The sequence below is a fragment of the Schistocerca gregaria genome, chromosome 3, assembly GCF_023897955.1.
Source record: "Schistocerca gregaria isolate iqSchGreg1 chromosome 3, iqSchGreg1.2, whole genome shotgun sequence".
Classification (NCBI taxonomy): Eukaryota; Metazoa; Arthropoda; class Insecta; order Orthoptera; family Acrididae; genus Schistocerca; species Schistocerca gregaria.
Window position 1 is genome coordinate 334,379,775 of NC_064922.1, and position 24,543 is coordinate 334,404,317.

Below are 24,543 nucleotides of genomic sequence, written 5' to 3' on the forward strand. Positions count from 1 at the left end.
ACTATACACCCTCGCTCAAAGTCCGTCAACTGCACATACGGTTCACGTCCACGCTGTCGCGTCACGCTACCAGTGTTAAAGACTGCGATGGAGCTCCGTATGCCACGGCAAACTGGCTGACACTGACGGCGGCGGTGCACAAATGCTGCGCCATTCGACGGCCAACACCGCGGTTTCTGGTCTGTCCGCTGTGCCGTGCGTGTGATCACTGCTTGTACAGCCCTCTGGCAGTGTCCGGAGCAAGTAAGGTGGGTCTGACACACCGGTGTCAATGTGTTCTTTTTTCCATTTCCAGGAGTGTATATACACATATATACAGAACACATCCAGCATCTCTACGATCGTCTCCATGGGAGAATAGCAGCCTGCATTGCTGCGAAAGGTGGATATACACTGTAGTAGTGCCGACATTGTGCATGCTCTGTTGCCTGTGTCTATGTGCCTGTGGTTCTGTCAGTGTGATCATGTGATGTATCTGACCCCAGGAATGAGTCAATAAAGTTTCCCCTTCCTGGGACAATGAATTCACGGTGTTCTTATTTCAATTTCCAGGAGTGTATCTATTGCTGTCGATGGTGTATCTTTGCATTTGAGCCATATCTGGTCTAAACTTACATAATTAGCTTGGAAGGAATGGAGACTCTCTCTTAGGAAGGCATCAAGCGAATTTTTATCTGCTGTTTTAAATAGATATATTTTGCGTTTATTTATAGTGGTTTTGGTTGATATGGTTTTGAGAATCTCTAAAAGGACCTTGTGTTCACTAATCCCTGTATACGTCAATACGCTCTCTATTATATCAGGATTATTTGTAGCTAAGACGTCAAGCGTGTTTTAGCAACCATTTGCAGTTCGTGTGAGCTCATGACTTCTTAAGTAATAGAACCCAGTACGTTGTCCTCGATGGTGAGTGTTCATCGGAGGTGAGATTATCATCTGGCGTGCCCCAGGGAAGTGTGGTAGGTCCGCTGTTGTTTTCTATCTACATAAACGATAGAGAATGAGATTTTCACTCTGCAGCGGAGTGTGCGCTGATATGAAACTTCCTGGCAGATTAAAACTGTGTGCCCGACCGAGACTCGAACTCGGGACCTTTGCCTTTTACGGGCAAGTGCTCTACCAACTGAGCTACCGAAGCACGACTCACGCCCGGTACTCACAGCTTTACTTCTGCCAGTACCTCGTCTCCTACCTTCCATTCTTTACAGAAGCTCTCCTGCCAACCTTGCAGAACTAGCACTCAAGAAAGAAAGGATATTGCGGAGACATGGCTTAGCCACAGCCTGGGGGATGTTTCCAGAATGAGATTTTCACTCTGCAGCGGAGTGTGCGCTGATATGAAACTTCCTGGCAGATAAAACTGTGTGCCCGACCGAGACTCGAACTCGGGACCTTTGCCTTGCGCGGGCAAGTGCTCTACCAACTTTTTTAATTTTTTTTTCTTTTCTTTTTTTTTCCCGTGGGCAACTTCTCTAACAACTTTTTTTTGCAATAACAAACATAAACTGCTTCTAGCATTTTTTTAAATATATAAGACGATGACTTCATAAAATAAAATTTTTCTGGGAAACGTAAATAAGTGGACTTTCCACTTTTTTTTACATAAGAGTGAAAACAAAATCCTGCTGCTGTCAGGACAAAACAACAACGGTCTACGTTCCTCTTTCAGGCGCGTACCTCGCTAATCCCGTCATACCTCTCGTTGGTCTCGGGTGCGTCTTCACGTGTGTTTGTGGATCCTCTCCACTGTCCTGGTCCTTTCTTGTTCTAATACTTATAGACAATAATTACATTCTCCTACCCGGGACACCCCAACTGGGTGGGGATCAAGAAAGGCACTCCCTAATGTAATAAGGCCCAGAAGTCAAGCACATTCTTACTGCTGTCTCGGAAAAGATAACGCACTGTCAAACCTCGAATCCAAGTCACTGCGTTTGTCTTTGTTCGGGGATAATATGTCCTATCTGGGAGAAGTAATGTGCGTGGTTCTACTGTTTGCGGCCCCACCCGAAGGAGGAAGGCGGTCACTTTTTTGACCAAACACCATACGTCCGCCGAAGGGCCGCATATCAGGCGATGCTCCTCTGTGTCTATAACATTGCACTGCGGACACAGTGGCTCGTCCGCCATATGAATTGTATGCAACCTGGAACGAGTCACGTATTTCCCATTTACCACCTGATACCACAGAGCGCGCGTTCCCGTATCAAGGTGTGGATGGTGCACTGTACGCCATACCACTGACCACGTAACTGTTGGTTGGCGGCGCTCTACGGCATTGTTCGGCCGTCGTCGAGTCAAGATGTTATATATATCACGTGCCGTTGCCGTCCTGGTAGTCGGTAGTTCCATATGTACATAACTGTGTTCCACAAAAAAGGTTCGCATATGGGTAAGCGATGGTGAGATGTGAGCCACCGCTACCGGAGCCGAACGAGAAGGTGGAGCGAGTTCGTCTATCAAGGTGCCCGTCAGACATGTCTGGTGTCGTGTCCACATCTTTATCATTGTGGTTACATAAATAGCCACTGCTCGGTCGCGTACGTGGACTAGTCCAAGACCTCCGCGACTACGAGGAAGGGTGAGGGTTTCGTATCCTACCTTAAAAAGCAGACCCGTGCTCACAAAATATCCTAGTGCCGCCAGGATTCGGCGGGCCAGCACCATCGGTTTAGGAAGAACTTGAGCCAGGTGGGGTATGCGAGAGGCTAGTTAAGTGTTGGCAAAGGTGACCTGTTGTATCATATCCAGTGCCCTTAACCTGTGACTTCGGACACTCGCACGAATTGTTTGCAGAAGATGTCTGTAACTCAGTGCCGCCGTGCGTCGAACGTCTGTAGTGAAGATAATTCCTAGGCATTTCATCTTGTTGATCGGCTTTAATGGTGCTACACTTCCTGTCGGGAGTCCTCTCCCGATGTTCATCGCTCCCGACTTTGCCATGTTCAGGCGACTTCCCGTAGCCATACAATACAAATTAATCCAATGCAAGGAGGCTCTTGCCTCGTCGCCTGACCTTGCTAAAAACACTAGGTCATCTGCGTATGTTCGGCATATGAACTTGTTGTGCCTTATCGTCATTCCTTGGAGCCGATTCCGGAGCCCGCAGAGCAGCGGCTCGACAGCGATGGCATACAATATCGTTGACAGCGGGCACCCTTGTCTGACCGATCGTGAGATGGTGATGGGCCTCACCAAGCGTCCATTGATGAGCACTTTGGATGCGGCTCCGTGGAGTAGTCTCATAACGACGGTGACAAAACTTTCCGGAAACTTAATTTTTTCATCACGTCCGTGAGATAAGCATGACTCAGCCTGTCAAATGCGCGATCGAAGTCTATCGATACCAATACACCCCGGAGACGACATGTTGATGCCAGTGCGATAACATCGCGGTAGTCACTGAGTGCCGTTTGTATATTGCTGTCTCCTCCTAGCTGGGTTTGGTCTAGTGAAATCACTTGGCGTATTACGCGTTTAAAGCGTGCTGCAAGTATCCTGGTGTAGATCTTGTAGTCGCAATTAAGAAGGGTCAGTGTATCCCTGTGTCGCCAGATGGTTTGTGGATGGGGATGATCATTCCTTCTACGAAGGAGGGTGGAAGAGGCACGTTGGGAGACATCAATTCGCAGTACATGGCAGTCCATCGTGGAATCATGAGATCTTTAAATGTACGATAGAACTCTAACGGAAACCCGTCTGGCCCCAGCGATTTGTGCGACGCTCCCTTATCAATCGCTTCCATTACGTCGTCAACTGTGACTTCACCTGTTAACTTCAGGTTGGCCGACTCGTCGAGACACGCTGGGAGCGTTCGTCGGACCTCATGAAAGGCTGGCTGATCGTCTTTCGCTTCTTCATAGAGATGACCGTAGTGTTCCACGAAAGCGTTGGCAATATCTTTTTGCGTTGTCATGCGGCGACCATCTGGCAGTACGACCGTCTGTATTAAGGTTCTGCGGCTACATTGTTTTTCTCTGATAACGTGATACATCGACGGTGGTTCTCCACGGACTCGTTCAAAGGCCCTTGCACGGATTGCGACTCCCTCCAGACGGCGGCGCGTTATGGAAATTATTTGGGCCTGTGCTCGTTTTATACCTGCTCGACGCTCCTGTGAAGGTGCTTGTACAGAAAGTTCGCGGAGCATAGTGAAATAAAATTCCGTCTTGTGTCGCCTCCACATCATCTGCTCTCTTCCGTATGCAATTAACGCTCGGCGCAATGCAGGCTTAAAGCATTCCAGCCACCACTGCAACGTCGTCGGATATGTCTGGAGGCGTCGTTCACACACGTGCCAAGCGTCTTCGACTATGCGTCTGCACTCAGGTTCCCTGAGGTGTGCTGTATTCAGTTTCCAAACACTGCGACTCCTCCAAACTTGTTGACGACTCAGGGAGACCGTGGAAATATATGCTATGTGATCTGAAATGGCGATAGGCCACAATTCCGCACCGAGGATCTCAGGTTCAAGACGACGTGTTACGTAAATGCGATCGAGACGACTTGCAGAGTGACTCGTGACGTAGGTGTATCCACGTCTGTCGCCATGTATCTTCTCCCATGTATCAATGACATTCATGTCCTGTATGAGTTGTCGCAACTCCGGGCATGAAGTATAACGTGGGTGTTGATCTTTTGGTGCGAGCACGCAGTTGAAGTCGCCTCCAAATAAGACATGTTCATACCGACCTAAGAATAGTGTTGCAATCTCCTCTGCGTAAAATCGGGATCGGTCGCGCCGTCTGTCGGACCCCGGCGGTGCGTAAATGTTAACGACCCGTACTCCCAGCACTGTGTGCGCCAGTCCTCGCGCTGACGGCAGGTACACCACGTCCTCGGCTTCTATGCCGCTACGTAGAAGTATCGCTGTTCCGCTGCCGCCGTCGGTAGTAGGTATCGTACTCATAGAGGTCGGGAAAGCTCTCAACACATACTTCCTGCAGCAGAACGATGTCGACGTCTGACGCATGCAACATGTCTCGTAATAACTGCAATTTTACAGGCGCTCTGATCGTATTAATATTAATAGAGGCTGTTCGATATGCCTGCCACTGTTCCTCAGTGCGTAAAGCGCACATGAACGCTTATGTTAATTTGTGTGCTGCTGCCCGGTGACCTGCTGTCTGTGCGTCAATCTGCATCCTCTGCGCGGTTAACATCCGGTGGACGCAGCACTCGCCATTGCGGGTGCGTCGTCAGCGTGTGGGTCAGCATCGGATTCGTCGGCCCAGTTACTGTGCTGGAGGTCCAGCTCCCGTCGCGTCTCTCCGGCCGGGCTGACCGAAGGCGGTGGCGTTGCTGCGATGGGTGGAGGGTCTCCTTCCGTCGGCTTTCCGTGCGGTGTGTCTGTATTCAACCCCTGTCTAGCGTGATTCGCGTCGTACTGCTGTGTGGGGGGTAGAACCTCCCGTTGCGCATCCGGATGCACTGTATCGACTTTACACCCAAGTTCGTCTGACATGGACTGCAGTAAGCAGGTATCCGACGGCGCTAGCCGTCGTTTCTTGTGGCGCTTCGGCGACCGTTGTTTGCGCGTGTGCGCCTCCGTATCCGAGTGCGGAAGTGACTCCCGGTGCTCAGGGACGAAAGCAGCTGTCGGCACAACCGCAGGATCAATTTCCATATCTCCTACCGATCCTTTCCGCTCGGTTAAGGGCGTCGTCGGCGCCGGAGCGGCAGAAGTGTGCGTCGTTTCGTCACTGGAGGCGGTCTCTGCTGCAGTCGGTTGCCGTAAACTGTCAGGATTCTGTACCTGGTCATTCTTCGGGATGGGATCTGTTCGAAATGCGTCCGCATACGTTAGTGGCAGCAGCGTCAACGTGGACGTAGGTACGGGTTCGCCATTTGGAACTTGCACTATCCTCCGCTGCATACATTCGGAACGCACGTGGCCCTCTTTCCCGCATCCTGAGCATGTTTTGGGTTGTCCATCGTAGATGACTATAGCTCTGCATCCGCCGATGAACAAGTACGAGGGTACATGTTGTGTCAATTCTATTCTGATTTGACTCACCCCATTGAGAACGGGGTAAGTCGTCAAGTTGGACCATTTTTCCTGAACGTGGCTGAGCACTCTTCCATAAGGGCGCAAGGCGTCAATGACCAAGTCAGACGGAACCTCGAAGGGAAGTTCGAAAATGCGTATGTTTCGTAAGCCCAGTCCTGCATGATCAATAGTTACTTCTCCAACATGTCCATCAGAGTGACGAAATTTGAGTCCATGTTTAGTATCTCGGATGATTCTGTCACATACTGCATCGTTAATCAGCTTGACGTAAACGACACTGCTCACTATGGAGAGGTGGATTCCGATAAGTTCGTTGTAGTCAAGTTTAACTTCGTCTCGTAGGAACCTTTCTATTTCGTAGGCTTTCGGTCTCGCATATACATTCGAAAAACTAATCTTGAGAGTCGACTTTCGGTATGCATGTGCCATTCTGTATCGAGTCGTCTAAACGCGCGAGTACTCCGAAGAGGTAAACAACTGCGCGAGCGCGAACTACTCCGGCAGGGACGTAAACAGACGTCCGTGCCGTAGCACCGCCGAAGGCAGACTGAACTGAGCGACCGAAGCACGACTCACGCCCGGTACTCACAACTTTACTTCTGCCAGTACCTCGTCTCCTACCTTCCAAACTTTACAGAAGCTCTCCTGCGAACCTTGCAGAGTGAAAATCTCATTCTGGAAACATCCCCCAGGCTATGGCTAAGCCATGTCTCCGCAATATCCTTTCTTTCAGGAGTGCTAGTTCTGCAAGGTTCGCAGGAGAGCTTCTGTAAAGTTTGGAAGGTAGGAGACGAGGTACTGGCAGGAGTAAAGCCGTGAGTACCGGGCGTGAGTCGTGATTCGGTAGCTCAGTTGGTAGAGCACTTGCCCGCGAAAGGCAAAGGTCCCGAGTTCGAGTCTCGGTCGGGCACACAGTTTTAATCTTCCAAAAAGTTTCATATCAGCGCAAACTCTGCTGCAGAGTGAAAATCTCATTCTGGAAACATCCCCCAGGCTATGGCTAAGCCATGTCTCCGCAATATCCTTTCTTTCAGGAGTGCTAGTTCTGCAAGGTTCGCAGGAGAGCTTCTGTAAAGTTTGGAAGGTAGGAGACGAGGTACTGGCAGGAGTAAAGCTGTGAGTACCGGGCGTGAGTCGTGATTCGGTAGCTCAGTTGGTAGAGCACTTGCCCGCGAAAGGCAAAGGTCCCGAGTTCGAGTCTCGGTCGGGCACACAGTTTTAATCTGCCAGGAAGTTACATAAACGATCTTTTGGATAGGGTGGACAGCAATGTGCGGCTGTTTTGTTATGATGCTGTGGTGTACAGGAAGGTGTCGTCGTTGAGTGATTGTAGGAGGATACAAGATGACTTGGACAGGATCTGTGATTGGTGTAAAGAATGACAGCTAACTATATATATAGATAAATGTAAATTAGTGCATATGAATAGGAAAAGAATCCTGTATGTTTGAATACTCCGTTAGTAGTGTAGCGCTTGACACAGTCACGTCGATTAAATATTTGGGCGTAACATTGCAGAGCGATATGAAGTGCGGCAAGCATGTAATGGCAGTTGTGGGATAGGCGGGTAGTCGTCCTCGGTTCATTGGTAGAATTTTTGGAAGATGTGGTTCATCTGTAAAGGAGGCCGCTTATAAAACACTAATACGACCTATTCTTGAGTACTGCTCGAGCGTTTAGGATCTCTATAGGAAGGACATAGAAGCAATTCAGAGGCGTGCTGCTAGATTTGTTACTGGTAGGTTCGATCATCACGCAAGTGTTACGGAAATGCTTGAGGAACTCGGGTGGGAGTCTCTGGAGGAAAGGAGGCGTTCCTGTCGCGAATCGCTACTGAGGAAATTTAGAGAACCCCCCATTTGAAGCTGACTGCAGTATAATTTTACTGCCGCCAACTTTCGCGGAAAGACCACAAAGATAAGAGAGATTAGGGCTCGTACAGAGGCATATAGGCAGTCATTTTTCCCTCGCTCTGTTTGGCAGTGGAACAGGGAGAGAAGATGCTAGTTGTGGTAGAAGGTACCCTATGCCACGCGCCGTATAGTGGATTGCGGAGTATGTATGTAGATGTAGATGTAGATGTAGATGTAGATGAACTAACGCTCACGACCGATAGAGGGTGCATTTTAAGTAAATCTTATTTACATGCTCACAGTGGTGCTATTAGTGCCACTCTTATGTGGCTGGCACGAAATTTGAATAGACATCGTGTTTCAGATGTAGAAATACACCTAGGAATCGTTTATGCCTCACAACTCCTTGGTGTTGCGATTCGGTTTTCTGTCAGTGTCTCTGAAAGCCTGAACAAAACCGTTACAAGAAACAGCCACACCAGTTTGTCGTGACTACACCTGCCGTGAGATGGGACGTGCCAGGAGGTGTTGTCCTGCAGTCCCCAGCACATGCACGTGCGCCTCGGTCGCTGAGGTCCCACAAGGCGACTCTCACACGGAAAACTGGGTCGACTAGGAATGAGCACCTGATGGCCGTCGCTCACTGACGTGCGTCCGAGCACCGTCTTCAGTCGTCTGCGGAGAGGTACAGAACGTTGCGTTCCCACAGCCCGTGACGTGGACCGCTTTCCCCTGTCGCCCGCTGGGAAAGCCCTGTGGTTTTCTCGCAAGGCCAACGCCAGACCACGAAGGACGGCCGGGAATTAGTGCAAGGAGAGCATCTCGCATACGTGCCTCACGCCCACTGCATCCTACAGGCTTTATCGGCTGTAAGGTACACTACTGGCCATTAAAATTGCTAAACCAAGAAGAAACGCACATGATAAACGGGTATTCATTGGACAAATATATTATACTAGAACTGACATGTGATTACATTTTCACGCGATTTGGATGCATAGATCCAGAGAAATCAGTTTCCAAAACAACCACCTCTGGCCGTAATAACGGCCTTGATACGCCTGGGCATTGAGTCAGACTGAGCTTGGATGGCGTGTACAGACACAGCTGCCCATGCAGCTTCAACACGATACCACAGTTCATCAATACTAGTGACAGGCGTGTTGTGGTGAGCCAGTTGCTCGGCCACCATAGACCAGACGTTTTCAGTTGCTGAGAGATCTGGAGAATGTGCTGGCCAGGACAGCAGTCGAACATTTTCTGTATCCTGAAAGGCCCGTACAGGACCTGCAACATGCGGTCGTGCGTTATCCTGCTGAAATTTAGGGCTTCGCAGGGATCGAATAAAGGTTAGAGCCACGGGTCGTAAAACATCTGAAATGTAACGTCCACTGTTCAAAGTGCCATTAATGCGAACAAGAGGTGACCGAGACGTGTAACCAATGGCACCCCATATCATCACGCCGGGTGATACGCCAGTATGGCGATGACGAATGCACGCTCCCAACGTGCGTTCACCGCGATGTCGCCAAACACGGATGCGACCATCATGACGCTGTAAACAGAACCTGGATTCATCCGTACACCATCGCAGGCGCTCCTGTCTGTGATGCAGCGTCAAGTGTAACCGCAGCCATGCTCTCTGATCTGATAGTCCATGCTGCTCCAAACGTCGTCGAACTGTTCGTCCAGACGGTTTTTGTCTTGCAAACGTCCACATCTGTTGACTCAGAGACGTGGCTGCACGATCCGTTACAGCCATGCGGATATCCCTGTCATCTCGACTGCTAGTGATACGAGGCCTCTGGGATCCAGCACGGCGTTCCGTATTACCCTCCTGAACCCACCGATTCCATATTCTGCTAACAGCCATTGGATCTCGACCGACGCGAGCAGCCGTGTCGCGATACGATAAACCACAATCGTGATACGCTACAATCTGACCTTTATCAAAGTCTGAAACGGGATGGTACGCATTTCTCCTCCTTACACAAGGCATCACAACAACGTTTCACTAGCAACGGCGGTCAACTGCTGTTTATGTATGAATAATCGGTTGGAAACTTTCCTCATGTCAGCACGTTGTAGGTGTCACCACCAGCGCCAACTTTGTGTGGATGGTCTGAAAAGCTAATCATTTGCATATCACAGCATCTTCTTCCTGTCGGTTAAATTTCGCGTCTGTAGCATGTCATCTAAGTGGTGTAGCAATTTTAATGGCCAGTAGTGTATGTCCTGTTGGATACATTCTACACCAAGTACGACTGTCGGCGTTCAGGAATAGAATTTGGTTCGCAACATACACTCACATACACTTTGAAACGGCACAGTAGTTTCCGCTCTATAAGCAACAGGTTTCGCTGCTAGCTCGCGCCGGGAAATAGAAACAGTGACGGCTCTCCCGCTAATTTTATTGCATGACGCGGCCGGCCGCGCGTGCAACAGAACCCATGTTGACGGGTTTGGAAGAAATGTCAGGCTTCGTAATATGTATTTATATGTGTCGTTTATTATGCATTTCTTGTACGTGAATGTGAATGTGCACATGAAAGTTCCTAATCCTCCTCACACCTTTCCGTAAAGCGTGGCCAAATCTTAGTTGGGAAGTAGTTCTGTAGTATAGTAATGCCAACCTCACTCCTGGGTAGGGGATCAAAGAGACAGCACAGGCAGGTAAAAGTCAAAGACGTTTCAGTGTCACAAGATTTGGGGTGGAGAGGATGGTCACGGCAAAGTGGTTCGACCATCCCCTCCACCGCGGCCCAGGAAAACCGGGTGCCCGCCATATTCGGGGAGTGTTGCAGAGGACGGGTAAGTGAGCAGACGTGCCCTCAGTGCGTCTGTCTCAATGTTCACGCATCGAAGAGAGGTATTTGAATATTTGTACTAATTCTTTTATTTCCAGCTTTGGATTGTGTAAGGAAATGAATGTTCTCGTTTAATTTCGGAAATTTGACCCCCTGTATCTGGTCCCCAGTTTGCCCTTTATCCTCCTCACATAGTGGATGTCCTACGTAAAATATTGGGGGACTTTGGTGGTATACATTTGGCCAACGCAATTCCGTCTTGCCCGTGGAAATGTGCGTGCAGATTAGTATATAATATGCCCGAGATATAAGCTGTAAAATTGTAATATCTGTAAACTGGAACAATTGCTGCAATCGCTGTAAAGTCGAGTGACAATGTTTAAAATAAATAGGTAATAAATTGTCATCAATCTTTAACACACCTTAAAAATCACAAAGAAGTCAAGTTAAAGGAATTCATTTAAAATTAAAGATATAGAATGCAGGGACCCACACATCAGCGTGTGTGCCCTTCAGCCCCTTGCCTAGTATCGTACAAAAAAGGGCACGCTCTCTAGGTAAGCTCTCTCAAGCTCCCCTCCCCAGTTATCCGTTCCGCAATTTTCATTCAGGGCTTGACGACATCAACTTTCATCTGGCGTCCCTAGGCAAGGAGGATTGACGGTAATCCTTCAACTTAAAATATGTTCTTTATTTTCCTTACGACGGAAATTACCCGATCACACGAAACGAGAGATACCCCCTTAACAGACCCACTGTCTTGACTTAGGAGCGCTTGTACCAGGCAGTCGCGTGGTCCCCGTCGCTGACGTGAACCATAACCGTGGATTGCTGTGTACTGCCAGGCGAATGCAAGGAAACACAGCAGTAATATGGGTCGACGTGGAGGTAAAATGAAATGATCACTAGACGTTATTCGCCGAGAGCCCCGCTTTTGTTCGGTCTTCCGGTGGAACAATACTGTTCAAAACAAGAGTGCATCGAAACGTGTAAATCATTGCAGGCATTGTGGGATTTTAGAGCAACTGAGTTTAATAACAGAAGTGTTATGAATGATGTCTCATATGATATGTTGCTCAGAAAATGTAGAGAACGGCCAGGAAATAAAGTGTTTTTAAAAAATTTAATTAATGCAAAGTTATGAATGAAAGTGTATGTACATATTTATCTGTATGTATTCATCAGTTACCCAAAGATAATTATTTTGTGCACGTATTATTGCATGACACGTTTCAGTAACTATAAGATGCAACTGCAATTGTAAATTTCAAGTCATCCAAACAATTGCCAGTAACAAGGAATCATAGAATAATAGTAAACTCTGACTTGTTGGATCTGCATACCTCATTGTATTATTTTGTTTTTTGTGATGGGGATATGGGCGTCCGCAAAAATTCATCCAGTAGGAGGGAGACTGTTGGGAGGGGGGGGGGGGGGGTGGAAGTGTCGGGCAAGTACCTATGCATGAGGACGCCAGTCTACTAGGAGAAGCAGTTCCAGTAAAATATGGAAGGTTGAACTGTTAACATACAAATTGTTTTGATTTTTTTTAAAAACAACAAGTTTTCGCGAGTTTTAACGTTCCATGAACCAATTTTTCATCCGGTTTTTTTTCTCTACCAGTAACAAAGCAGATAAATTATCACAGCAGCAGCGTCTTTATCGTCCAACATTTCGAAGCACAGAATATTATTGGCAATATAACTGACAATTTTATTACGCATTCTAAAGAGAACATCAATAATATTGCACTATTACTCGTATTAAGAGTGCAATATTGTACAATATTGCAATATTAAGGACCGTCTGCGGGCTGCTTAGTAATGAAAATATGACTCTTTTTTTTAAAAAAAATTACAGAGAGTGGCCATCCGCCTAACCGAATGTCCTGAGCTATTGCACCGGCATTCACTAGAAGACAAGTGCTTGCCAACCTTTCTGAGACCATTACCCCTGAATGAGATTAGATGTCATCTAATACCCTAAACAAAGCTTGGGAAACAATTAAACATTAGACAATAAAAAATTAACACTTTTATTTTTAAAGTGAGAAATTATTTACAACAATTAGTTAATGTTCAAACAACTAATTGTCATTCCCTATCTACTTTTCTCTCTAAAACAAAAGTAATGAGCCACCGTGGTGTTTGTTTCTATTTTTTTCTAACAATCCAATTTTTGTATTTCGTTTGGTGACTGTCATTGCACATCAGAAGTCATTTACCAAGTTTAGTCAGTTCTTCACGTTTGTTTTCATTGCTACCGTCATTTGAAGATTACTTTCACATTTGCAAGTTGTGACGAAAGGAAGATTTCTTCCACTATTAATAGGTATTAACAGAAGACCTTTCGCTAAAGCAGTGCCAGTGCTATTGTATTAAGATCTGTTTAAACAATGTTGCCTTGGCAAGTTTCAGAAAATTGTACTTTGGCTCGAATTTCACTCCGTCTTCAGGCCACGAATGGCCTACCGCGACCATCCGACCGCCGTGTCATCCTCAGTGGAGGATGCGGATAGGAGGGGCGTGGGGTCAGCACACCGCTCTCCCAGTCGTTATGATGGTATTCTTGACCGAAGCCGCTACTATTCGGTCGAGTAGCTCCTCAATTGGCATTCCGAGGCTGAGTGCACCCCGAAAAATGGCAACAGCGCATGGCAGCTGGATGGTCATCCATCCAAGTGCCGGCCACGTTCAACGTCGCTTAACTTCGGTGATCTCACGTGAACCGCTGCATCCACTGCGGAAAGGCCGTTGCGTACGGCTTGAATTTCAATAATTGAAAATATTCCTTGATCCTCTGAAACTGAGCTTAGAACCCAGGTTCGTTTTTCAAATCGTAAAATAGAGTTCCTATTAACAATTTATTTTTGATGGCAAGTGATTACTACCACTGAACGGACAGCAAAAACAAAAAATAGAATAGTAAAGATGTCCTTGGACGCTGGCAGTACCCTATATATATTTCCAGAATGAAGTTTCTTAATTTATGTGGGACTGAATGTTAACAAACAGTTCGTTTAACAAGTTTGACTCACGAAAGTGACATGTGATCATCTAACACGTAGACCATTCAAAATTTGATGGTGGCTCTTCAACTATTGGAGAGATGTACTTTCTAAATTACTGGAAGAGACAGGAAAGAAAATAATTGGTTTAGGGAAAAGATTAGGATGGGAGATGTACTATGATAGTGATGAAGAAAATGTGGATGCGGGCTGGACACTACCAAGGAATATGGGGGGTTGTTAGCAGAAGAAAGTTATTTTCTGGATTGCAAAAAATAATAAAACGCTATAAAGACTAACTTACGAGGGTAAGAATGATTATATGACATTACAAAATATGCAGGACTGACATTGATTTGTATCGCTGAAGATCGCATTGCATAGAAATGTCTATAGGAGCCTTTTATCCAGCAGGGAGACCAGATGAAATGAAACTACGTGGTTTCAGAGCCCATTTTAAGTCCGAAACATCTGTGATGTATATACGCAGATTGAACCGACGAATGAAGATTTTTACCAATGCTGGGATTCGAGCCCAGGTCTCCTGCTCACTGGACAGATGCGTTAACCACTAAGCCACGCTGGTAAGCTGGCTTTGTGCAACTGCACGGGCTACACCAATCTGCCTCCCTCCTCAATTCAAATTCCCATGCTGTTCGAGTGCAGTGGGAATACACAACGGGCTGAGGCGTGAGTGGGAATTTGTACTGAGGAAAGAGACATACTAGGGTAGTCCGTAGGTTAAAAAGAAGTGAGCAGGAGATCTGGGTTCGAATCTCAACATTTGTACAAATTTTAATTCATCACTTAAGCCTGCATGTATACATCATAGAATATTAGATAGCTGATGATGATGTGTTATATATTTGGACAGCCTAATAGAGATTACAATTAATCATTCAGTTTAAAGTAGTCTCGTAAGTGGTCACTCGTTTTGTTTTTATGCCTCATAAATTTTCATTCACTTCTCAATAAGAAGCTATCGTCGAGCCTATGACCAGACAGTGATTAAGTTGCCCGATTTGGTGGTGTATCAGAAAGGCGTGTCCAACGTACCTACAAGAAATGGCGTACCAGAAGCAGCCACTAACAAGGAACAAGGAACAAGGTGCATCAATAGCGGTTGCACAAAGATGTTAACCGACTCGGACCGGAGATAACTCTCGCTTCTTGTCAGTATATTTATGTATTTGGAGTTTGCAGGACGCATACGAGTCACTCAACTGTATTACAAAAAGGCGAAATCGTGACAACGGGAAAGTGGGCTGAGGACTACGGAAGATTATATGGAGGATGTGTGAAATCCGTAGCAGCGTTTTCGAAGAAATGTATATTGGGACGAACATAAAAGCAATGGAGGTTCCACTAACAGTAAGGATACACAATACCTAATAATAAAGGCACACAATGCAAGACCAAGCGTTAGTAACAATGAAAGTCTCGCAAACGTATACAATGAATATAGTTGAGGGCTTTGTTAAATACACTGAACATGTGTAATCTTGGGTTCTCCAGAAAGTAATGCACAGCATTTTTTTTCTCAGCCGAAAACAAAGCTACGAATGCGAAACGTTATGTGTGTATTACTTGAAGTTTCCTGAGTGAGTGCGCCAAGTTTCCGTCACTTCATACAGATATCATAGCTGGAAGACAGTTTCAAAGTGCTGTCATTGAATTTCTCACTGAGGAGATAGATACTGTAGGGAATATTCACAAAAGCCTGTGCAAATTTTATGGAGCATGTGCTGTCGACCGAAGTACAGTTAGTCGCTCCGCACGGAGAGTGAGGTCATCAAAAGGCAGTTCGGCGGAGCTCCACGATTTGCAGCGTTCGGGGAGACTGTCCAATGCGAGGGCATTACGAAGCGTTCGCAGAAGACATTTTGAGGACGATGAGGAGGTGTTTCGCACAGTGAATCACTGACTCCCCCACCGGGAGAAGTATTGGTACCAACAGGGCATACACGCCCTTGTTTCGCGCTGGAGTGGGGCCATAGAACGGGTTGGAGACTACGTAGATGAATAAGGTATGTAAATAAAACACCATTCTTTCGTGTGTGTAATTCTCATTATCTTCGATCAAGAATTGTTAAAGAAAAATAATGCGTTGCATTACTTTCTGGGCTAGAACACTTGTCGAAATATCGATTGGTCGTTGTACACATACGACGACTCGCGAAAAACTAACTAATCTAAATTAGGCGACAATAATATGTCAAGAATATGTCTTCAGCATTAACGGATAACACACGGAAACGGAATGATCAAAAGCTTGTCTCGAGCAAAACCCACAGTTTACAAAGAAGCTCATCTGGAGAAGGTCCTTCATGTCCCACAGCTACTCGCAAAGTGTCACTATACACCAAAGTCGACACGTATTCGAAAGTCATCGGTACAGTCTCTGCCGAACCTACCAAAGACGCAGTATTCTGATGCCGAAAGCGTTTCTTGCAACAGGAATATCGAAACAGAGACAGCAGTTACTTCATATGCTGAAGGTAGATAAAAGTTTGTGTGATTAATTTATGCTGTCGAACATGGAGGCAACAAAGTCATCTTTCAAAGTTACCGGTTTATTCCTGTAGCTTGTTACATACTAACCGCATTTCGTTTGAGCTCTTATCCCCATTTATTTTTGTGTCTGTACTGCACTGAAAATATCTGCGCGACAGGTCAAACATCCATGATTTGTGCTGTGTGTCTTGTTTGAAAAAATAAATGTTCCATCCCGCTCACTGTACTTGCTATTCATAACAGTAATTCTCACTTTACTCTTCGTCTTCGTACTCAAGCTTGCATTCATTACTGCTCGGTTCTGTCTCGGATCAGTTTTTCCGCCAGAGTGACTCTCACATTTTCATACAGCGAGTTACGGATTGGTAAAGTGATGAAGAGTTGACCGATACACACCTCATGTACAGATTTGTTGCATGGACGTGGTGAGTAGTTTTGCTTCTGTACACTGGCGCACCAGGACAGGAAAACAATCAATCTGGAATAACACACGACGAGTGAAATCGTGCCACCAGTAGTCGGAGGGTTGCAGCACCTCTGAATACAAGCTAAACAGCTGACTTTAGAATTTTGCATGAACGACAACTGCTCTCCTATCATCCACAGAAGATGCAGTCCTTGCATACAACGAACTTCCTGAGTCGAGTTTGTATACCGGATTTTATAGCAATGTGCAGTAAACCACAGTTTCCCTGTTTCCGTGTTGTGTACAGACATGGCCGTATTTATAAGACAGGGTGTATTCCAACAGTATGGGATGACAACTTATTCTTCTAGTTTCATGTAAAGAGCCTAATTTATGAAACTTCGGTCGATACTCACATGGACATGATTGCTAGAACTATAACAGCTGCGCAAGAATTGTGCCAAAGTCAAGGGTGCGTCGCCGTACACTTTGCCGTGATCACGTTGGTCGACATGTTGAGCGATAGCTGAAAGCCAACAGAGCTGTATTTGATACATACTGAGCGGTACAGTAAGAGAAAAAACTGAAAGTTTACGTGTTTCATCTGAGGCTTATTGAAGTACTCTGTGTTTTGCGTCGTGTATTTTGGTGACTGTGCATCACAAATCTTTCACAGTTGTGAAGGCACATTGCCTGAAAAAAAAAGTGAAGCATACAATTGGGAAGGAGGAAACGACATGACGTTCATGAGTTGAGAGGGTATATTACGTAATTACAATTATTACAAAATCCAGTCAAATGTGCGAAGAGCTTGGCAGCAGGAGTTCAGGCAGATCAGTGCGACGTTACATCCTCTTTGGCCTGGCCTGGATGTATGCACTGATCCAGTTGGAAACGTTGTTAAAGCTATCGTATGCTCTCCTGGAGCAACCCGCCGGCAACCTTTGTACCTGGTTCTCGATATCCTGGGTATCTGGTACGGGGACAGATTGGTGTCCGAGCAGATCTCCTTTACATGCTCTATCTGGAACTGATATGGTGATATTGTTTGCCACGGCAGTATCTCAACGTGTAATCACTGGTTATAATGAGATAAATGTAATACCCACTCTTGAATCATATGAAGTGAACGATAAATGTACTACCCGATCTTGGATCATATGAAACAAACGATACCGCGGTGAAGACGTAAAAACTAAAAATCTGCTACTACGAAGCTACGCGAAAGTGTTTAAATATCAATGTTTATAAATACTTAATATAAATTCAACGATGATTATGGACTTCTCATACAAGATAGACAATTAATAGTACTTTATGTATGAAATGAATGTCTCACAGATTATTTTTCATAAATAGATCGAATTATGGCAGTAATTTCTTTGCTACATGTTTTTAGAGCAAAATCTTTGTTCTTTTGGCCAGTTGATTGTACGAGTTGGAAGTGCAAGGATGGAGGACGAATTATATGTGTTTCATTGATTTGTATTGTTAAGCGAAATGACTGCAAATATATGTGTACTTCGGCAGAAAGTCCACCAGATTTCACATTGTTATTGAAGTAGTAACCCGACCATTCTCTAAACAGTAATAGAAAGATGAACCACAGAAAGAAAAACATTAGCATACAACAAGGAAGAGAAACAAAAAATTTGAGTATATTTATTATTAACAGAACCGGCTATTAGAATTCGACTATCCCCGTCACTCAATTCAGTGTGTCACTATCTTAGTGTGGCCAGAACTGTGAAAATGTGACCAGCCTTCCAAATTACTAACTTAATCCAAACATCAGCAAACACTGGGCAACAAGACGGTGGGGACGGTTAGAAACGTCAGGCAGAAAGTTCCAAGAGACACTTACCATGTGTGGACGACATTGTCTAGTTGCAGAATTGTACCACAATACTGAGAAATAAAATGAGGACGCAAGATGTCGGTGACATAGCGCTGTGCTTTCACAGTTCACTCAACCACTACCAACCGTGACCTGAAGTCATACGTGACTGCTCTCCACACAACCACCCCAGAACGAAGACCCTGTGCCTCACCAATACATTGGAAGAATGGAACTTTTCCTAGTTGCGTCCTACTCGCCGATGGTGGTAGGGAGGAATCGCAGTTCACCGTTGAACACAATATGGCGCAATTTATTAACAGTGCACGCTTCCCGGTCGTGGAATCGCTCCAAACGCTGTCTTTTGTGTTAACGCAAGGCATGGTAAGTCCGAACTAGGGCTGCTGCTAGCCTCTGATCAATGATGATGAATGACACAAAATGCTGCCGAGATTTCATTACTTTTTCTGGGATGGCAGGTGCTCAAACACTGGGGTTATGAAGTGCATGGTGCAAAACACTCCTTTGTGGTGGTCAGACACGATCGACCGTAACCTTGACAACTATTCCTGTTCTGACATTTCCATGCAGCCCAACATGGGGGAACTCTCACATTACAACGCCCGGTGAATCTGGATATTACACGATTCTAGTAGCTGGCCACATAGAGCCTCACACTTGGACCCCTTACACAGAGTATCAGGTGCTGATAACACTGTCTCACAAGAGTTTCCGGTACCTCTGTGTTCTTCTCAGTGACCATTCGACAAGTGACGCTGTTCACGTACCTCATGAATTCCACTAGGCCTTGCAACAACACAAAAATAACAATAACAAATCATTCTGGTGACCGCTCTACTTGTCGCACAGCATTGCAACTCTGATTAGTTATACACTCCTAGAAATTGAAATAAGAACACCGTGAATTCATTGTCCCAGGAAGGGGAAACTTTATTGACACATTCCTGGGGTCAGATACATCACATGATCACACTGACAGAACCACAGGCACATAGACACAGGCAACAAAGCATGCACAATATCGGCACTAGTACAGTGTATATCCACCTTTCGCAGCAATGCAGGCTGCTATTCTCCAATGGAGACGATCGTAGAGATGCTGGATGTAGTCCTGTGGAACGGCTTGCCATGCCATTTCCACCTGGCGCCTCAGTTGGACCAGCGTTCGTGCTGGACGTGCAGACCGCGTGAGACGACGCTTCATCCAGTCCCAAACATGCTCAATGGGGGACAGATTCGGAGATCTTGCTGGCCAGGGTAGTTGACTTACACCTTCTAGAGCACGTTGGGTGGCACGGGATACATGCGGACGTGCATTGTCCTGTTGGAACAGCAAGTTCCCTTGCCGGTCTAGGGATGGTAGAACGATGGGTTCGATGACGGTTTGGATGTACCGTGCACTATTCAGTGTCCCCTCGACGATCACCAGAGGTGTACGGCCAGTGTAGCAGATCGCTCCCCACACCATGATGCCGGGTGTTGGCCCTGTGTGCCTCGGTCGTATGCAGTCCTGATTGTGGCGCTCATTTGCACTGCGCCAAACTCGCATACGACCATCATTGGCACCAAGGCAGAAGCGACTTTCATCGCTGAAGACGACACGTCTCCATTCGTCCCTCCATTCACGCCTGTCGCGACACCACTGGAGGCGGGCTGCACGATGTTGGGGCGTGAGCGGAAGACGGCCTAACGGTGTGCGGGACCGTAGCCCAGCTTCATGGAGAGGGTTGCGAATGGTCCTCGCCGATACCCCAGGAGCAACAGTGTCCCTAATTTGCTGGGAAGTAGCGGTGCGGTCCCCTACGGCACTGCGTAGGATCCTACGGTCTTGGCGTGCATCCGTGCGTCGCTGCGGTCCGGTCCCAGTTCGACGGGCACGTGCACCTTCCGCCGACCACTGGCGACAACATCGATGTACTGTGGAGACCTCATGCCCCACGTGTTGAGCAATTCGGCGGTACGTCCACCTGGCCTCCCGCATGCCCACTATACGCCCTCGCTCAAAGTCCGTCAACTACACATACGGTTCACGTCCACGCTGTCGCGGCATGCTACCAGTGTTAAAGACTGCGATGGAGCTCCGTATGCCACGGCAAACTGGCTGACACTGAAGACGGCGGTGCACAAATGCTGCGCAGCTAGCGCCATTCGACGGCCAACACCGCGGTTCCTGGTGTGTTCGCTGTGCCTTGCGTGTGATCATTGCTTGTACAGCCCTCTCGCAGTGTCCGGAGCAAGTATGGTGGGTCTGACACACCGGTGTCAATGTGTTCTTTTTTCCATTTCCAGGAGTGTATATTCGTTGATGTGGTGTAAGTGTAAATACACTATGTGATCAAAAGTATCCGGACACCCCTAAAACATAAGTTTATCATATTAGGTTTACTGTACTGCCACCTACTGCCAGGTATTCCATTACAGCGACCTCAATATTCATCAGACATCATGAGAGAGCATAATGGGGCGCTCCGCGGAACTCACGGACTTCGAAAGTTGTCAGTCTATACGCGAAATTTCCACACTCCTAAACACCTCTAGGTCCACTGTTTCCGATGTGATAGTGAAGTGGGAACGTGAAGGGACACGTGCGGCACAAAAGTGTACAGGCCGACCTCGTCTGTTGACTGACGGAGACCGCTGACAGTTGAAGAGGGTTGTAATGTGTAATAGGCAGACATCTATCCAGACCATCACACAGGAATTCCAAACTACATCAGCAACCACTGCAAGTACTATGACAGTTAGGCAGGAGGTGAGAAAACTTGGATTTCATGGTCGAGCGGCTTTTCATAAGCCACACATCACGTCGGTAAATGCCAAACGACGCCTCACTTGGTGCAAGGAGCGTAAACATTGGAATATTGAACAGTGGAAAAAGGTTGTGTGGAGTGACGAATCACGGTACACAATGTGGTGATACGATGGCGGGCTGCTGGTATGGCGAATTCCCGGTGGACGTCATCTTCCAGCGTGTGTAGTGCCAACAGTAAAATTCGGAGGCGGTGGTGTTATGGGGTGGTGGTGTTTTTCATGGAGGCTGCTTGAACCCCTTGTTTTGCGTGGCACTATCACAGCAAAGATCTACATTAATGTTTTAAGCACCTTCTTGCTTCCGACTGTTGAAGAGCATTTCGGGGATGACGATTGCATCTTTTAACACGATCGAGCACCTGTTCATAGTGCACGGCCTGTGGCGGAGTGGTTACACGACAATACATCCTTGTAATGGACTGGCCTGCACAGACTCATGACCTGAATCCTATAGAACACCCTAGGGATGTTTCGGAAGGCCGACGTCGTGGCAGGCCTCACCGACCGCCATCGATGCCTCTCCCCAGTGCAACACTCTGTGAAGATTTGGATACCATTCCCCAAGAAAGCTTCCAGCACCTGATTTAACGTGTGCCAGCTGCCATAGAGGCTAAGGGTGGGCCAATACCATACTGAATTCCAGCATTACCAATGGAGGGCGCCACGAACTTGTAAGTCATTTTCATCCAGGTGGCCGGATACTTTTGATCACGTAGTGTAGTTACATTGATATCCAGCCATTAGAAGAAATGGTGCTATAACTTTTTGTGAGGACGTATATAAGCCGTGCGTGGCTCGTGTTCGTGCCATATCTCATTCGACATCCTATTTTTACTGTACTACCACCTCGTTATGTTAATTTCAATTACTGGTGTCACTGAGTTGCCGCCTCGCCTGCCCGCGAGCGGCAGCAGCGGCGCTTATCGATATAAGCCCTGGCGTATTATCATTGCCGATACGTATCACTTGAGTGCGGACCACCATGGTTGGTTGTCGGTCGGTCGTCTTGTCGGACGACGTGTGTGTTGGCCGGCGATCGGTTATGGCTCGCCTACGTGTGCTGACTCGTGATTCGTCCTTGTTATAGCACAGTCGCCGCTGTTAGTATTGTCTAGGCCTTCGTGCAAGTGTTCGCGAAACTGTTTGTAGCTTGTGATGCCGACTGCTAGTTATTTTAGAGCCTTTGGGGTTGGGTTGTTTTGGGGAAGGAGACCAGACAGCGAGGTCACCGGTCTCATCGGATTAGGGAAGTACGGGGAAGGACGTCGGCCGTGCCCTTTGAAAAGAACCATCCCGGCATTTCCTTGGAGCTATTTAGGGAAATCACGAAAAACCTAAATGTGGATGGCCGGACGTGGGATTTTACCGTCGTCCACCCGAATGCGAGTCCAGTGTTTTAGTGCTGTCTCCGTGCTGATGTGTGGCAGTCGGTAGGTTGGTGTGGATCAGCCAGGAAATCTCCGCGCGACGCAGTGGGCCGAGCCCGCTGGTGGTCTCTACGCAGTGTCGGAGGATGTGGGAGCTGTTCCAATTGCTACGAGGTTCGTGGCTCACCGACCTAGGACATCAAAGTTGAGAGATGATTTAATTACCGAAGTCAGTCTGTTCACATTGTGCCGTTGGTTTTCATGCTGTTGGGGGTATTCCTGTGATCAACAGTGAGTTGGCGAAAGTTTGGCCACCATCCGGTGGAGTTTAACTGTATTTTGGTTATTTGAAGTCCGAGTGCACCAGCGGAATTTTCTGCCTTGTGGCAGTTAGCGTTCCGGTTACCTGCTCTGGCTGATGATGTAAAATTCAGGCAGTGTGCTTTCTTCACCGTGTTGTCGCTGGCCAACACGTGTGTGCGGTTTTGACAGCTTATGAATACTTGGTTGTGGACTCCTACGCCTTTTACGTTTTGCCTTTGGAGTTCCTTGTTCACTGGTCGGGTGCAAAGCAAGTCGTCGGTGGGTCCGTTGACTGTCTCTTAGTTGGGTTGCCGGCGGATCGGGTATAGTTGGGCCGACTACCTCATTTGAAATATTTTTTAAGGATAAACCCTTGCGTTTTCTGCCTTTTGAAAATTTACTGTAGTTGTGTTTTAAATCATGGGCCTGCAGCCGTCTTAAAAATTAAAGTGATTGTGTCCTTAAACAGTAAGATTGTGTGACATGTTCAGCCGATCGTTAAGCCGGAAATTTGCGCTGTAATGTTTGGATAACTAAATAAAGTTAATGTATTCGAGTGTAACTGACAGCCGTTCATTTTTGGCCACTTTCCACAATTCGAACTACCTGTTCTGTCCTGCGAATTTAACCAGGCGTTTCAGTATAATTTCACAAAGACAAAGCCAGCTGGTGTAAAAAACAATAAATCATTACTACTATACAAGTAGCCGTGAGAGGTATTGGGTCTCTTATAACAAAGCACTCAAGACACACCTAAAAATAGCCCGAATTTTGTCGGCTAAGTACGGGTTCACCCTGTGTAGTGAATATAGTGTCTGCAGTAGAACCATATGGCGCAACATTCTGACGTCATACACGACACTGCTTGTAACGGAACAATTTGTCCCGTGATCGTTGACCAGTAAGTACAAAATGCGTTGGTACTACGCGCCTCGTCCATCGGGCGCCCGTATGTCAGGTCCAGGACCACTACAAAGTTTGGCGGCATCCCAACCACGTGATATGTCTTAACTAGTCCATTTCCCTAGTGAGAGGAGGTATTCTTCAAGGCAGTAGTAACCTCCAATTCGATTGTTCATGGGTGTACTTTTCTTTGACCTTGTCTTTTTATTCGTCTTACTTCTGATCGTACTTCTCGACATGTTTCTTTGCAACATTTAATATTTTTAATGGGTTGTACTTTCAGTTTTGTATATTATTGCGAAAGGTAGAAAATGGCAGCCCAAATTGAATATAAACTTCACGTTTTGGGGAACTTTCTTTTGCAGATGACGTTCAGTATCCCAGGTGAATTTCATACATATTTTCGGTAATTTTCTTGAAGTAGCTATCCACTTGTGGGCTTCTGTTGCTCTACGAATACAAATGAGATATCTGGACTAATAACACCATTCTTAAGAACCACAGCTTATTTTTCTGAAAACTAAAAGATTATTATTTTCATCTTCCTCTACTTTTCAAGCATAGTGAGTTTCGTCTTTTTCAACAACTTTACAAGATACAAGTAAAATGTTTTGATGAAATGTAGTCATACGGCTACTCTCTTGATTTTGTTTGAATTTGTAAGTACTGCGGAATAAAAACCTTCTACACAGCAATAAAATCAG

General features: G+C 46.6%; 1 non-coding gene across 1 annotated transcript; it reads right to left on the reverse strand.

Moving 5' to 3' along the window:
* Nucleotides 1–1,064: 1,064 nt before the first annotated feature.
* Nucleotides 1,065–1,139, reverse strand: Trnal-uaa (transfer RNA leucine (anticodon UAA)). The gene has a single exon. It is a non-coding gene; the product is annotated as a tRNA-Leu (tRNA).
* Nucleotides 1,140–24,543: the final 23,404 nt, after the last annotated feature.